This window comes from Protobothrops mucrosquamatus, unplaced genomic scaffold, assembly GCF_001527695.2.
Source record: "Protobothrops mucrosquamatus isolate PMUCROS unplaced genomic scaffold, P.Mucros_1.0 scaffold1472, whole genome shotgun sequence".
NCBI classification, from domain to species: Eukaryota; Metazoa; Chordata; class Lepidosauria; order Squamata; family Viperidae; genus Protobothrops; species Protobothrops mucrosquamatus.
Window position 1 is genome coordinate 211,505 of NW_015387650.1, and position 17,707 is coordinate 229,211.

The 17,707-nt window shown below is 44.4% G+C and overlaps 1 protein-coding gene across 1 annotated transcript in view; it reads right to left on the reverse strand.

Moving 5' to 3' along the window:
* TJP1 (tight junction protein 1) overlaps positions 1–17,707 on the reverse strand; it is a 149,121-nt gene that overhangs the window by 106,291 nt on the left and 25,123 nt on the right. The window lies entirely within an intron of this gene.

The following is a 17,707-nucleotide window of genomic DNA, read 5'->3' on the forward strand; positions in this document are numbered from 1 at the left end:
TTTCGCTCTCCCGAGAAAAAGGGAGAGCTTTTGGGACTCTACTCCTATCCAGGAGTACTCACCTCGACCCCTTCTCCCGGGGCACAAGGTTCCAAGCCGCTGAACAGCTGCTGACCGCTGTTCATGCTGGCTCTGACGCCTTCCCAAGCGGACGGCTCCGAAAAGAGCCGCCATCGGCGCGCCGTCCCACCGGAAGTCGAACAGCCCTGGGCTCTTGATTGGGTGTCAGAAGTCACAAAGTGTCCCAACAGCCCCAGCCTACAATTCCTATCCCCCACCCCAATTCCATACTACTAGCGGAGGCTGACACTCTCCCTTGCAACGGCAGAAGAGCCAGGCTGGGTCCAGAGAGCCAGCCTTTTTTTCCGAAGAAAGCAGAGCAAGATTAATGGGGTGTCAACCTCCAGGAAGATGCTATATGTTAGCAAACGCACTGCAGTGTCAGCATAATCCGTGATTTATTACACCTTGCATCTCTAGGAGTTTGGGGTTTTGCAAAATATCAGTTTGGATATGGTAGTGTGTGTTTGTGTATGTGTGTGTTTGTGTGTGAGTGAGTGAGTAAATGTAGGGGGAAATGTTGCACAACACAATAAAAGTAGTGGTCAACTTATGACCACGGCTGAGCCCAGAATTACCATCGTTAAGTCATGCCAGTTGTTAAGATGGGTCACCATGGGATCCTGCCTGATTTTATGCCCTTTTTTCTGGCGGACGTTAAGCGAAAGTTGTAGTCGTTAAGCGAACCTATTGTCTACAAAGTGGTGGTTTTTTTTTTGCTGTAAACCAGAAGCAAAGGCCAGTTTCCATTATACATACATACATACATACATACATACATACATACATACATACATACATACATATATATATATCTCGTAAATCACGATCTCGTGATCGCAGGATGCTGGCTATACATGCAAAGGAATAAACTTTGTCCCTGAGAAGACCAGGGAAGGACTAAAGCAAGCAAGAAGACTAAATCCTGGGGGGGGGGGGAGACAGTTTCTCCGGAGGGATCTTTGCTTCCTCTTCTAATTACCCAGAGCACTGCCGATCTAATTATTTCACTCTTGCAGCAACTCCTCCCTTCCCAGCAAGAGACAGGGTGCCGATACTCAGGAAAGTCATACATCTTCATCAAAGGCAACATTTTAAAAAGGATTTAAAAACGGGTGTCGCTCATCAAGCTCCAGGCCATCCCTGAGTCAGCTGGCAGAGCAGGACTGAGCAGGACCACTCGGGGGAAGAAGCCCACCAGAGGAGAGAGGGCAAAGGGGAGGCCAGACGGAGCCTGTGGCACCCACCGTCCTGCAGACAGGATGTGTCTGAGTCCTTCCTCTCTGCCCTCCTGCCCTGGGTTCAATTCTTGACTCCCACCCGAGGCATTCCAGAGAGGCAGCTCTTGTGGAGGGCTTTGCAAACGAACAATATTCAGGAAGCTGTTTTGGGCTACTATTGTTTGGCTGCTGTTGACCAAAGGCAACAGGAAGGAAGTCCCTGCTTTTTGAAAAAAAGAGACCCAGGCAAATGTCCAGCTACAGCCAGCTGCATGTCTTTGCTTCGTGGGGTGGGGGGTAAGTTACCCCCCCCATCCGGGTCACCCAAGATCTCCCTGTTCTTTTGGCCGATGGCCTCCCAAATCCCAGTTCCCTCCCTTCCTCAGCCCTCCAACTTCTCTTTCCAAACTACACAACTAAAGCATTCATCATCATCATCATTATTATTTTGGCAAAGAATTGCAAAGAGAGCCATTTTGGTCTAGTGGTTAAGACATCAGACTAGAAAGGAGGAGGCTGTGAGTTCTAGTCCCACGAAAGCCAGCTGGGTGACTTTTGGCCAATCACCAAGAGAGAGTGAGTTCTAGTCCTGCCTTAACCAGGATAGTTAGCCTGATTGGACTTTGGGCCAATCACCAGGAGATTCTTGAGTTCTAGTCCTGCCTTAGGAATGAAAGCCAGCTGGGTGACTTTGGGCCAATCACCAGGAGACGGGGAGTTCTAGTCCCGCCAATCACCAGGAGACAGGGAGTTCTAGTCCCACCTTAGGCATGAAAGCCATTTGGGTACTTTGGGCCAGTCCCTCTCTCTCAGCCCAGCCCAGCCCAGCCCACCTCACAGGGTTGTTGTTGTGGGGAAAAGAAGGTGAGGAAGGAGTATGGTGTGTATTCACTGCCTTGAGTTATTTGTAAAAATAATTAAGGTGGGATACTAAATAATAAATACATAATAAATACAAATTATCACTTGCTTTCCGTTCTTCCTCTTTGCTCCCTAACCCACCGTCTCTGGTGGGAGCCCTCTCCTGGCCAAAGGGTGCAGGAGCCACTATTTCTTTATTCTCACCTCTTTCTCTTAACGTGTCTGGGGAAGCCGAGAACCAGGGCCAGCAGTACTCCATCACCCTCCTGATCAGAGGAGGAAACTTCACGCCTGGGGTAACTTTCAGCCATGTTTCCTAGTCGCTTGGGAGGAACGGATGCTCTGCTTTGCAACCCCCTCCCCATAAAATGCCAGGCTGTCCCTTTTCTTTGTGTTGCCTGATGCCTCCTTGAAGCCAATGGACTCCCACCAGCTTACGCATTGCAACCCCCCCACACACCTTATTCTATTGAGCAGCTACCACACCGAGCAAACAGAATTTGCTTTTTCTTGGGGTTTGCATCGCTCGCTTGTTTCCTATCCGGAGCAGACCAAGCCAGAGTCCGAAGCGGCTTGCTGCCCCCAGGCGTACCGAGATGGCAACTCTACAACTCCTACGCCAGGTCCTGCAGCAGTGTGCCACTGTGTGTTTGTGCAGGCACGGCACGCATCCGCTCTGCAATAGGGGTTTCCCTGATGGGGGAGGATGCCAATCACCCCACATTCACCCCAAAGTTAACAATTTGGAGGGTCAACGGAGGGAGAGGAATCCCTATCACCTTTGTGGTTCAGCTCGCCGCAAGCAAAGTGAATAATCAGATGGGGGGAGGGGAAAGGACCTTGGAAAATTAAGAAAGGGCTACAACTCCTGGTGAATGCAAAGATTCTCCTGAGTTTTCCCTTTGTTGGAGAGTTCCTCTTTTCTGTGGGGCAGGGCAGGGGGGTAACCCGAGTTCCCAGGGCTGTGACTACTAACACACACACATCCCACAGTAGATAATTTGGCTGAAAACAGACAGGATCTCTTGTCAGCTGCTAAAAGTACAAAGAATGCTTAAGCACATCAGCTTAAGGGGGGGGGAAACAACACAAAAACATATGACTTAATCAAAAGCTGTGCCCTGGAATAAAAGAGAGAGAGAGAGAGAGAGAGAGAGAGAGAGAGAGAGAGAGAGAGAGAGAGAGAGAGAGAGATCTTTCTGGATATCCACATATTTCACCCAAAAGCAAGCAATAAGCAGCATTCATATTTACTGTCACATAATGTTTGCTGCATTGTTAAGAGTCAGTTTTCTAGTGCGCTTGACTTCAGGGAGGAGATGACACATGGCAGCTGCTGAAATCAAGCAGGGCCCTATTTTATTTTCTTGCAAGCTGATTTTCCTTTAGTACCGGAAGCCCTACAGGTTATGCTCTTGAATTCAGAGGAAGAGATGGTTGTGACAGAAACCTTGTTGCTCCAAAAAGAGAGCCAGGTGGCAGAGCTGTTGGGTTGCTGAACTTGAGGGAAGTTGGAAGTTGAAGCCCTTCTCAACCGCAACATCTCCCTTGGTTGATCTTGGACCGGTCACCCAATTTCAGCCCAGCTGTTTCTGGCTGGGATAACCTGAAGGAGGAACCTCCCTCTCTTCAGCAAAAGACAAACCAGTCAATGAATTTTAAAAATACGAAAACCCTGAGCTTCTAAGAAGGAAGTGCACCCAGCTGCATGAAGGTGGGTGAAGATTTATACACTTTTCACAAGGTGTTGATTTTAAACCGAAAACTCTGCAAGCTTTACGGGTGCTGCTCCCTTGCAACCTTGTGTCTTTGTAGACCCAATTGACCGCAGTGCACACCTTGCACAATTCCAGCCCATTGTGGCTTATTCAACAAGCCAGAGTTAAGCAGATTGTGGCTTAACTCCATAGGGGAAGCCAGCGATTAGGGACGAATGGATTACCTTATGCTTATCCTGCAGGTTTTCCTCAAGACTCCTGTGGATTAAGTCACCTGTTTGCTCTTCATGGCCAAGATCTTGGTTAGAATTTAAATGCAATAAACGCAAACAAAGTTGGCATCCTAGGCTGCCTAGCGCAGTGTTTCTCAACCTTGACAATTTTAAGGCATGTGGACTTCAACTCCCAGAATTCCACAGCCAGCATTGCTGGCTGTGGAATTCTGGGAGTTGAAGTCCCCATGCCTTAAAATTGTCAAGGTTGAGAAACACTGTGCTAGAGAAAGAGGCCCATTTCAGTGCTGGTCAAAGGAAGCATGAGAGGAAACCACCTGCCACGGATTCGGAGAAGAAGCCCCCAAGCCCTGGCTTCCTCACCCCGTGGCTCCCCTGTGCAAACAGAGAGTCTTGTGCTGGAAGCATCTCAGAGTTACCTTCACGAGGCTCTCCCACCCACAACTTACCAGCAGGTCTGGAATGTTTTCCTGGCCAACTGGCAGGGTGCTAAAACACACATCGCTGTATTTCCCAGCACTGATCTGGCCCGCCTCCCGTTCTCCGACTTTCCAAATATTTGCCCAAGGCTTGCATGTGCATGTATGTGCGTATGCATGTTGTATGTGTGTGTGTTTCAAAAACACAAACTTTCTCTCGCTCTCTTTTTTTCCCCTATGGGGAGGACTGTACAAACAAGCCACCCTTATTTTTCCCCAGCACAGTTTGGAAATAGAACCAACCAGTATTAAAATCCCCTCACAACAGAACTTAACTACTTAAAGAGGTTTTAGACACTCCAAACCAGGATCTAACCCATGTACAAAGGAAGCCTGAAACCCAACAGTTGTTGAGAAAGACCTTCCATTTAGTCCACCGTGATAGGGAGCTATACCTACATTATACTTTTTTTCGGTCTGGCAACCTTTTTTCAGTTCACTCCCTTTGCTGTGCAGTTGGTCTGGCCAACATTGCCTACTATCTGGTTGCACAACGGTGTGTGTGTGTGTGAGAGAGAGAGATAAGATCCACTCCACCCCTCCAAATTCACATATAGACATATAATAGGATGGAGATTTGGGGATGTTCCTCAGAAAACTGTAACAGTAGAGGGAATCTAATGTCTGTGCATGTTCTTTCTTTCCATATTCAACCAACAAGTTCCCCATGAAATGGAAGAAGGATCTCAAAAGGATTGAACAGCTACTGGTAGCAAGACCTTCCTACCAATCAAGAAGGAATCCCAGAGCTCCCTCTGCAGGTGCAACGTTGAGAGACAAATCTGGGCCAGACCTAGGACCTCTCCTTCCAACGTTGAAGAAGCCATAAAAAAATATCTTGGAAGAAGAGAATGGCAAGCCGCTTTGATGTCAGTGACAAGAACACTGCACAGAGGCGGTACCCGGGAAGTGAATTCATCTCGAGGTCTTTAGCTTTGAGTACCAAATGAGTACAGAAACAGAAACCAAGATGAAAGGGAGAGAAGGTTCCATCTCTTTGTTGAGATGTTCACAGTGGGCACAAAACCAAAAGGAAACAATGATGGGAACCATTTTGCACCCCAGCCAAAGAAGTCATGGGTTGAAACCTTAAACAACACCCAGGTCAAGGAACTATCAATTCAGACAACCAAACAGTAAACAGCAGCCTAATCAAGGAACGACTAAGACCACTTCCACAAACATTGACAGGGCAAACTACTTCTAGCTTCTAGCACTGATGATATCACCTAGTTGGGTAATGAAATGTCTGCAAAAAACAAAAACAAAAAAACAAGCAAGCTCAGACAGCACCAAGGATTCTGAAGTCCAAAATTGCTGGCATTAGGGGTACATCTGTCAGGCACAAAGAATCAGGACCACATTAAGTTCCAGTTAAGATGTTTATTGATCATGCCTATTCACAAGAATCTAGTCAACTAATTGTCAGCACTAAATTGGTGCTAGAGAAGAGTCAATGGAATTCAAAAGGGGTTGGACAGACCATTTGTGGGAACGTAACGACTCTAGGCTGATAACTCTCTTGACCCCACCCTCAGGCTCTGCCTGCTCTTCACCTACAACATGTATGTAATATGGGCGCTCCTCAGTTAAAAAGCTGAAAACTGAAACCATAGGTTCTGGATTCAGATGTAGTTACCCAACCCAGAAGTCCTGTTTAATGCAAAATGCTTCCTTTTTTTCCATCAAAGAATCATTTTTCCTTCGTCTGATCCCTGGACACCCTTTGGCAACTAGGAATGTTCCTGGCCCTGCCTCTGCTTGGTTGTCATTTTTGATGTAATGCTTTTTAAACCCAGGTGATTATTTCACAGTTAGAAAAAAGGATGTTACAGTTTAGGATTTAACACACACCTTTTAATTAACACACAGGGTGTTCTGAAGATACCCCTGGGATCTTCTAGCAAGGCCAAGATCATGGAAGACCTCCGTACTTAGAGCAAACATGAATGTGCAAAGCTCCACAGTCCTCTTTTTAAACGGCCTCAGTGGATTGAAGGAGAAGGGGTGGGAAAAACAGTTCCAGTCCCGCTGAACAAGGCACTCTGTTATTTTTAAATAAGCTCAGTGATTCACAGATGTGATGTGCTCGTTAATACCAGGGTTAGCACTTTTAAGCTTTGTTAAAATACAGGAAGGAATTGTCTGGTTCCACACAGCTCACTAAGAGATGTGGCTTAAGTACAGGACGTCCTCGATTTACAAACACAGTTGAGCCCAAAATTTCTGATGCTAAGTAGGACATTTGTTGGGTGAGTTTTGTCCCATTTTATAACCTTTCTTGCCACAAGTTGTTAAGCGGATCACTGCATTTGTTTTTACTTCCCCACTGACTCTGCTTGTCAGAAGGTCTCAAGTGGGAAATCATTGGACCACGGGACGCTGTAACCATCATAAATCAGAGCCGGTTGCCAAGTATCCAAATTTTGAACACGTGACCGTGGGATACTGCAACGGTTGTAAGTGTGAAAAACAGCCATCAGTCACATTTTTTAGTGCCATTGTAACTTCAAAGGTCACTAAATGAACTGTTATGATTCGAGGACTCTCTGTACTGCATGTCCTTTTGAAGCCTACCATAGCTCCTACTGGAGAGACTGTGGCTACAATATTGGGATGGACAACCCTAGCAGTGACAAGCATCCCACCCCCTTTGACTCGGTCTTCTGAATTCATTTGAAGAAGCAAAGCATCCCCCCCCCACCATCGGATGTTCCCTTGTTGAAGTTGCTTCTTCTACAACGAAGATATGCACATCACCCTTGCACCTTCTGGCTGTTTCGAGACAATGTCTTTTGGAATCCCCATCATTGGTGCAAGTTCTTTCAGCAAGTTCTTTCAGGCCAACTGGTGCTCCTTGATCTATGTCACCTTCACCTATGGAGAGGGTGAATTGATTTGGGCTACATGTTGTTTAGATTTCACAGCGGACCTGACTCTCCATTCCAAAACTATGACCAATTAAGGCAGAATCTGTCTTCATTGGTAGATAATTCTATCCAGAGCAGGCTTAAACATGTTCTTCAAACCTTCATTGAGCCAAAAGAGCTCCTGGTCAGCTCCATCAGAAAATACATTACTAACTTCTACAACTATTGCAGAAATATCAGTAGGGTCCTTCTCAGTTGGATAGTCTCAAGATCCATTCAACTTTGGCTGTTAATGGAAAGCTTGGCCAAAGGTTGAAGATGATGGAAGTTCAAGCAGGTTTTGGAAAGTCATGCTGCAAAATGACTTTATCAGGGCCAAAACATAGGATCCCCCTCCCGAAACCCCCAAACCAGAATCTCATTTCCTCCGTTACATTCAGATGGCCAACTTAAGAACAATTTTTTTTGAAAAAAAAAATATCTGCATGATTTTTGATTGATAACGGACGTTAAATACTTCTGACATTCTTTAAATTTCCACCCATCTATATTTCATGTGCCTTCATGTACTCCGTCACCCTTTGAGTCTACTTCCTAGACTTGCATAACACATTGGCATTGTGCCATCTTTGCCTGGCTGAACAATGGAAATGGCAGGTTGGGGAACTGAGCGGTGCAGGATTTTCTGCAAGATGCAGAAAAGGCACCAAAGTTTTAAAACCACTCTTGCAAATTTAAGCAACAACGACCCGCCACAATCAATGGCCTTGAATAGGCTCAAGCAGCTTGCTAACAGCGATGTGCTTCCCATTAAGTTACGTTTTCAATTTTTAATCAGGTATTCTTTCTTTTTTTTCAGGAATTTAGGTCCTGCCTGTCTCTGGCTGATGAAGACATCACTTAACATATTGCTAGAAGAGGCGAAGAATATAAATAAAGATAAAAGCAGAGGTAGAGGTGACCATTGTCTAACATCCTAGGTAGATTTTTGTGCTTGATTGCTTAGAAAGAAGTCTTGTTGGAATAAAAATTAATGTCTGTATGTTTACATAGGTGCTACAACCAAATGAAATTTTCCCAAAACTCTATTTTAAAATAAGAATTTCCTCAATTCCTCAGCTAGCTAATGGGACCTGGCACTCAAAAACAAGGGATGCCTGTTTTATTGTCACCATCTTTTCAAGCGTTGAAAGCGTAGTTCAGCCTTAGAACCTGGTTGCATTTTCATCAACATACTGATGTTTAAAGGAATCTGATGCAGAGGTTAGACAACATCTGGTTCTCCTTACTCAGAAACAAATTCCAGAAGGGTTTTTAACCTGAAAAGACAATTGTGGTTTTATGAACCAATAGATTCAGTCATGATGTTTATTGCTTGGCAAGAGATTGCCTAACAGTCCAGGAATAGCAAAAGAAGCTAGTTGAGGCCTTCTGCCCCTCCAGGTATCGCTGGTGGATATTCCTCTTGTTTTTTTCCAGAATTCATCCAGGCCTTTTATAGAGATGAGAGATCCAGGCTGTTCTATTGCCTGCCTTGATGACTAATTTCAGATGTTTATGATCGCGGAGCCAAAGTTCAGAAGAGAACATGGCGGCCTTGTAGGCATCACAACAGCTACTGGGCTTCCGGCTAGGAAGGCCAGCAGCGAGCCTGAAGAGGACAAAACACTACCGGAGATGGACTCGAGGGACTGGACTTGCCCAGCGGAAGAGGAGATGGACAGGGTTGCTGTGTTGTTGATTTGTTCAAGTCAGTGAATTTCATCACAGCTGACAGCATGGCAAAGTTTGAGAGGCATCTCTCTTCCGAAGGACAACAATCAGGAAGAATCAACATCAACGTTTTTAGAAAAGAGGACAAGAACTGTGAGTGTCACATGGAGGAGATCATGGGGTCGGGGAAAGCAGAAGAGGATGGAAGAGGATGTGCTACTCATCTCTCTCACCCCGATGATGCTGAGAAACTGCAAGAGCTGGTGGAATTCATTGCAATGGTTGATGGATTCAATGACCTCCCTAGCTCCTTCCTTCCTTCCTTCCTTCCTTCCTTCCTTCCTTCCTTCCTTCCTTCTCCTTTCTATTGCTTCTTCCTTCCTTAGCCTTTTCCTTTCTTTTATGGGAAGAAAGCTGTAAAGTTGTCTTTTAAAGAAGCCCAGAATCAATGATGAAACTATTGGCCAATCTCTTTGGGTTCAGTCCTCCTGTTTTTGAAAGCCATGTCAAAAAGCAAGTCTTGTTTATGTTTCCACTTCATGTGACCAATACATACACCCATTCACATCCATACAGAAGCATAAATGCCAAACAGGAACCCAGAATTGAGATGGGCTACATCTAAAGATCTTCCCCAAGTTTGAAGCATAAAAACCAGAGTTATAGCATAGACTGGGAGGCTGAGAGAACATTTTAAAAAATGTGGTTGCAAACCCCTTTTGGGTTGATGTCAAGAAAACTACAAGCAGACATCCATGAAATTGCTGGAACTGAGCTCAATAGGAAGGAAATGATACCTTTCTCAAGAGGGTAGAAAATAAGCATAACAGATATGAGCCAACAGGTGCCCCGTTGAACCTGGCTTTTCTGCAACACGCTACAATCTAGCCAAGGTCATTCCAGGACAGACGAACATATGCATACTTTCTGCACATGGCTGGTAAAAATATGATCTGTCTCTCTTCTTCTCTTGTAATGTTACTTACACCATCAGCCAGAAAGGACAGAAAAGGGCACGACAGGAAACTCAACCGTGGCTTAGTTGGTGTATCACAATTTTACACTGGCCTGAGCGCCGGATTTGCAACACGTCACTTGGAGAGACCTGGAGGAGAGATTTCAATTGGGATGCTGGTGGATTCCTGTTGAGGTGAAGGCAACTGGCCAGGACCACTTCAGGAGGACAGGATGAGATCCTAAATAGGTCTCGAGGTAGGGTGGGGAGACCCAGATGACCAGCTGCTCAAGAAGCCAAGCCTAGCAGATTTCCCTAGAAATGTTTGGTCGCCCAAAATACAGAAATGAAGCCAAAACAACTAAATCTAGGTCAGTGTTTCTCAACATTGACAATTTTAAGGCATGTGGACTTCAACTCCCAGAATTCCACAGCCAGCAATGCTGGCTGTGGAATTCTGGGAGTTGAAGTCCACATGCCTTAAAATTGTCAAGGTTGAGAAACACTGATCTAGGTGCTTTAGCAAATAGATCAGAAGCCTCAAGACGGTGTTCATAAAACTCTCCACTCCTGGCACACAAGGTTGCATCGCCATTTTTAGTTCCTACTTTGGGACCATTTTATTTCCCTAGAAACCTCCTTGAGGTCTGGATGGTTTGCAGGCTCTTTTTTTTCTGGCAGGGGGAGAGAAATGGTTGGCTTTTCTGCTGGAATACTGAAAACAACGATGCCCAGATTTCAAATTCTGGAACGGGCTTGGTGGAAGATTTCCAAAAAATGCAACTTGGCATCCTGCAGCCTAAGAGGAGAGCTTAGCTTTCATTTTCTTCTTCCTGGAATTATTCCAGTGCAGGTTTTTTTTTTTTTTTTAATTTCCTTGGAGCAGGTAGAAAATTCCACCACTGGAAATTGCATAGGTATCCCACGTTGTATTGCTTCTTTTTTAAAAAGGAAAAAGGATCGTATAGGACGATGGCGCAGGGTGCCCAACTATGACCTCTTTACGACCTTTGGATTTCAACTCCCAGAATTCCTGAGCCAGCCATGGCTAACTAGGGAATTCTGGGAGTTGAAGTCCATAAGTTGTAAAGTCGCCATAGATGCTCCCCCCTGCAGCAGAGCATTCATTTCTCCACAGTTCAAAGAAATGGTGAAGATATTTATAGCTAAATTTACAGAGATTGTTCAGTTCACCGGTTTCTCCTTACGTTTTGACACAAGGATCAGCTTACAGCGTGCAGTTTTTAGATATCCACATTTTCTGGATCTCAAAAATACCGTAGCTGCTATTTCTTAGTTCAGGAACCTCAACAAAGAAATAGACATTTTAACCAGTGGATTTGTACAACTTTGTCCATCACCCAATGGGTTAATATAGGTTCTATTAAAGCCCGAATGAATTTTTATTTCAATAGCTCTTTGATCTCGAGTGACTCTGCAAGGGATACAAGAGACTTTTGAAGAAAAGGTATTCTTTTCCAAGGAAATCAAAATATAGAAATCTGTAAACACATGACTCAAAGCAGGAAGGAATTTATTACAGTGTACTTTTTCTGGCTCTCCTGCTGAATCCAAACATTTTGCCTATGCAAGGGAGAGATAAAAGAGCGTAACCCCCCATCCCCCGCAAGAAAACAAGAAAAGCCATTTATTACAGGCACAACCCAGGACCACACGTAAGCACTTTCTCTGCGATGCCAGGAAAGTCCCATAACCCTCTCTTCTTTTAAATAACATTTGTTCTCTTAGCCAAGTAACGTCTGAACCAGCATTCCTGATCCACATAAAAGAGATTAAGTTGTATTTTTAGCCACCTGGTCATGAAAACTGAAATTTGATTTATTGATCTTTATACCTAAACTCCAGGGAGCGAGCAGAGAGAGAGAGAGAGAAAGAGAGAGAACAGATCCATCACTTAAACAAACAAGTGGGGATATTGCCACTCCATTAGGACAAATAAATACTTCTGCTTTTATAGACCACTTAATTTTAGAGCTCCCAAACAGCTTGCACGCATAAAACTCTTCTTTTAAAAGACAACCGTGTCTTTTGATTCTTTTTTCTTATTTTGTAGTTCTCTCTTGTTCTCAGACATGTAACTGTAGCCCGTTCTGCACGTTTCCTCTTCCCGCCCCTCATCAACCTGCCAGGATGCATGAAAATAAATTCTAATTTTCTCTTTCTAATAAAACAGAGAAGAGGTGATTCACTTCCCATCCAGGGAAGGAGGCACGGGAGAAAAGGACAGGAGAAGTACAAGGAATACGGGGAGATTTCAAGGACTCAGCAGAGCCTCTTTCAGGAAATACTAACACAAGGTGCTATGAAGTCTGAATGAATTTTCTGCTCCATTTCCTCAGCTAAGACCCTCCTTGTCCTGTCAGTATTTCCTGCTTGGATCCCACATTCATTCAACCTTCTCCATCTGGGATCATGGCTGTTCCAGCTTTCGGAGGGAAACAGAGGAGCTGTCCAGCAATGTCAGCAGGACTAACATCTGGAAGGTCAACCCTTGGAAGTACATCAGCAATTTCCAAGAAGTAATTGAGGTTGTCAGCCTGTCTCTACCTCCAGCAGTTTAGCCTCGGATCCTTATCGACCTGGATCTTCTCCTGCCTAAGGCTGGTGGAAGCTATATGGCTTTGTCTCTGGAGGACATCAAACTGGACCAAACATACGTATGAATCATGACGTTTTCCTCCAAGAAAGAAGCTTTATCTCCTTCCCATTTCTCATCTTAGTCTCCCCCCCCCCCTTCAGTTACTAACGGGTGGGATAGCAGTCTCAGAAGTCATGACTCTTGACAACTGGCTGCTTCATCATTCAGAACCGGGACGGAGTCAACAAAATTGAGTTTAATGGAGGAGAAAATGTAAAGAGTGAGCTGCCAGTTTCAAAGGAGCATCTCAGGTCAGAAATTTACAAAGATGAGCATTATATAGTAAGCCACAAAGCTCAGGTGGATGCTGCAATGTTGACAAAGAGAAGCTTGGAGGAGGAGGAGGAGGAACAGGAATGAATGAATGAATGAACGAACGAATGAATGAACATGAAGGTTAAAAATATCAGAGCTTTGTGCTGTTCCAACAAATTTTCAAGACTGGAAATGGCATAAAACTAGGATAGAAAAAGTTCGCCTTTTCCATTCCAGCAATTGTGGGATCTTGCCCTATAGGACTTGTGACCCACTTTCAGAGCTAGGGGTGGGAAGCACCCCGGGACTTGGTTTGGTTTCCCCCATAATTCAGTCTGCTCTAGGAAAGGTCATTATCTAGGGCCAGGTGAGACCTGACTGGCTGAGCAGCTGGTCCCAACTAGGCTAAGGACAACAATACCCATGAATTTCTGACACACTGATGTGCCCTTGATTGATTTCCTGCTTTTAGGTACCTAGACTCAGGACAACTTCTGAAATAAACCAAAACACATCATGATAATCAGAATTATTGTACCTGGATAATCTAAACTAGGGATATCCAACCTTGCCAACTTTAAGACTAGTGGACTTCAACTCCCAGAATTCCCCAGCCAGCATTGGACACCTCTGATCTAAACCATTGTGTGTGCTTTTATTGTACTTGACACAAAGCAACTGGAATCCCCTCTGCATTCATGCTGCAAATTGGGCCTTGCTTATTAATGCAAAGCCCCAACATTTTTTTCTTTAGAAAGGACTCCTGTTTGAAGAATAATCAAGGGGCTTAAAACAGCTGCTGTTCTTGGATTTTTATTTTTTTAAAAAACGGCGCAATCTGGCTAGCAATGTCTAAAGAAGTCCACCTTAAGGAACTCACTGACCAAGGGGATCTAGAGGTCCTAGTTCCACTTTATGCCTAAGCCTCGCATTAAGACACCTCATTGAATTCTGGGTAGTCCATGCTTCCTCGCTTGGGCCTGTTCTGATGGCTTGACACCCTGCCCAGATCTTCCAGGATGGCAGAGAACCATCAAAACAGGCTTGTCCAGCCATCAGCTCTTGGCTAAGATAAGATTCATCCAGGACCTGCAACACAGAGAAAGTACCAGCTTTGCAATCCTCAGTTAGCCTGGTGCAATCAAACTACATTCTCCCGAACCTGAAATGGACCTATAACTTTAAGCAAAAGCATTTATTCATGGATTTCACCAATAACTTGCCGAGTTAACTACGAAGCCCCAACACTTTGCAATGGCAGAACCATCCTACGGGAAAAAAACAAAACAAAACTCATTTCTGTCATTCCACGAGCGATAAAACAAACGGGGCCAGCAGGAGACTATTGCCCTCCATTAAATCAGGTTCATAAGTTTAATCAGAGGCAGGTGGAGCTGAAAATAAACTATCCAGGTTTATAATTCACAGTAACATATTTGTCCACGCAGTTGCCAAGGGAAAAAAAAAACTCTCTCCCCCTTTCTAACAGCGAGATTGTATTTTTAGACTTTTAAAATGTGCCACTGAATTCTAATTAACGGCAAAGCACCAAATACCTGCAGTTAAAGCATGCGCTTATTTAAAACTTGAAGAATAAAAAAAAGCGAGATTGCTTTGTTTGAATCTTTAAGGTACTTTGAAATTTATTAACTCTTAACAACCTTTCCCTTGGTTTTGGGGAGGGGGCAATGAATTGGACTGAAAAAGTCCAATTCATTAACTGTCCCCTGCCAGATAACCTGTAAGCAGCAGAGATCAGGTAGGCGATTGGAGAAAATCTGACTAGTCTGGAAATCTAAAGCCATCATCATCATCATCATCATCATCATCATCATCATCGCTCACATCTCAGAAATGAGCAACATCAACACTTGTGCTGCTGCTGAGAAGGCCAGCCGGAGGTGTCCACAGATTCCAGGAGTGGCATTTAATTTAAACAATCTGAGCGAGTGACGTGATTCGATATCCAACCTCTACATAAGCAGCCAAAGTCTCAGCCGAAGTGACCCCCTCTGTTCCCCCAAACTCCACCAGCCACCACTCCCCCAACCAAGGCCACCCCAGAGGTCTCCACCAGACCAGGAAGTTTTCAAAGACCATCTCAGAAGACAACACTTGGACAGAGGCAGCCCCAGTCCTACCAGCTTGGACCACCAAACAGGGGCCCTGCTGACCTAAAGAAACCTTTCGAAACCAGGAGCTCGGCTGCCCACTTCCACCACTCCGGCGTGCCGAGGCCCCAGTGCAGCTCACCAGAAACCCAACAGCAAAACTTGCAAGCAAAAATTCTCTCCCAAAATTGCTGCTGTTCAGGCCCGTTTAGCAGTAACCGTCATTCTTTCAAAAAAACCCGAGCCAGAGCATAAAAACTTCCCCCACACACCATCCGAAAACTGAGTGAGCTTTTCCTGAGAAGCCACTTTTGAATTCTGAGATCAGGATCACATTCTGGTTCACATTTTCCCAATTTTGTTTTATTTAAATATACCTTTAAGTGGGAAGGGGGGGAAAGGACCCCCCAGGTACCGTTTCCTTTTGCCAATTTCCCAAAGGGTATAAATTTCTTTGGATCCAAGCTTTTTCTCACTTCCCAAATGAACTTGAAATGCAAAACATTTCAGTTAAGGCCCTTCTTTGATCAAAAAATAAATGCGCAATGAGAAAATCTATCTGTTCCTTGGTTTTGTGTGTGTGTGTGTGGGGGGGGTGTTGTATGGTTACTTGGTTTTTCAATGCTTCTAACCATTTGTAAACCAACCAGAGTCGCTGGGAGTCGGCATGTGTTATTAGTAGGGTCGGTGGCAAAATCAGCCAGATGTTCAGGCTGGATGTGGCAGTTTTGTCCCCCTCCCAAGGCCTTCCTAAGGGCCTGAGAGAGGCAGATGTTGCTTCATAGGGTTAAAGATACTGTCGCAGGATAAAAGCTGTTCCAAGTCAAGCTGCCTTTTGCAATTGACTGATGGTGATTTTGTCCTCTTTTCACTGGACTTGATCTTAATAGCAAATCATTCAGGCTTTGTATATTTGCAAAGGGCAGGTGACTTTTCATCCTGTCGTCCTGCAGCTGCTGGGCCCGGATGCTCTGTCAACAGTCTTGAGTCCCATAGTCCACTAGTCACTCCAACACCTAATGTGGTCCTTGTTGATTCAGGTGACAACCAATCCAGTATGGGCTTCTGGAAGTTACGTCTCACCATATTGTTTGTGTGGGATAAATGCTCTTTGTCCACCTCCTGTGATGCGATCTGTCTAGTCTGGCACAGTGCTTAATTTCCTCAGAGCACACAATCAATCAAATATTCTTCAGAGTCACAGACCAGAAGAGCAGAGCACACAAAGTCCCACAACCGCATCAAAGTAGCGCATTATTATTATTGTGAGTTTGCAAAACGTATGTTTGGAGATGGGAATGGTTTTCAGGCATGATATATTTTAGGTGTTTCTTGAAAAAAAGTAAATGAAACAAAAAAGTTTTGCCTATCCTGAAGGAATTATTTTATGAGTTTGGCAGGAGTTCTTTTAAAAGCCAACATAGAATTTGTTCATACAGTTATTACTGTATATGTTTCATAAAGCAAAGCTCCTGACAATATGGTACCTTCCTAAGGATTTCAGATTATCGGTCAGCAGCAGTGACTCTGTAAGAAAAGAAGATTATTTCTATTTCACTAGTTATTATTTATTTATTAAATTTATTGGCCATCCATCTTACCACAGGTTAACTCCAGATGGCTTACAATACTATTATGAGTCCACTGCAGCTAGGCAGCCAATAAATTGATAATAATAATAAGATAATCCCAAAACATCCGGAGCATCACTTGAACATCATCAGCATTGACAAACCATCAGTCAATTGCAAAAGGCAGCTTCACTTGCAAGAGATTACGTCCTACGACGAGGCCCTTTATCCCCATCAAACAACAATGTCTTCCTATCCCAGGGCCTCAGGAAGGACTCAAGAGGTGAATAAAAATGGCAAATCCATTCTAAACATCAGATGAGACTGTGCAATATATAATAATAATAATAATAATAATAATAATAATAATAATAATAATAATAATAATAATAATAATAATAATAATAATAATAATAATAATAATAATAATAATAATACATTTGGAACACCACCATCGGCATTGACAAAATCACCATTAGTCAATTGCAAAAGGCAGCTTGATTTGGAACAGCTCACATCCTGCAATGGTACCTATAACACCATCAAGCCACAACATCTGCCTATCTCAGGTCCTATGGGAAGGACTAAACAGCTGGACAAAAATGCCAAATCCAGTTTAAACATCTGTCTGATTGGGCAACCAACAATAACACGTTCCAATCAAAAGGGTCTGGAGTTGTCTAAATACACGTTTGCACCCAAAGACATACCTATCATCCCTAGCCATCCGCTGCAAGTAGAAAAGTAGACCGTCAGGAAAGCCAGGCTAATTTTCCAGGCGCAGTGATCTCTTTTCCCTTCTTTCTCTCCCTAGCCCCGACTTTCTCTTCCTGCAAGCAGCAAGGATAATCCAGAAATAGCTTTCGCCCCTCATTTGGAGGACGTCGCCTTGCCGGTGTGCAGGCACATCAGGAACGCCAGGCTGCCCCCCCCCATTCAGCTGGGCTGCCCCAGGCGCCTGCGCGGTTCCCCACCTCGGCCGACTGAGATCCAGCTGTTGCT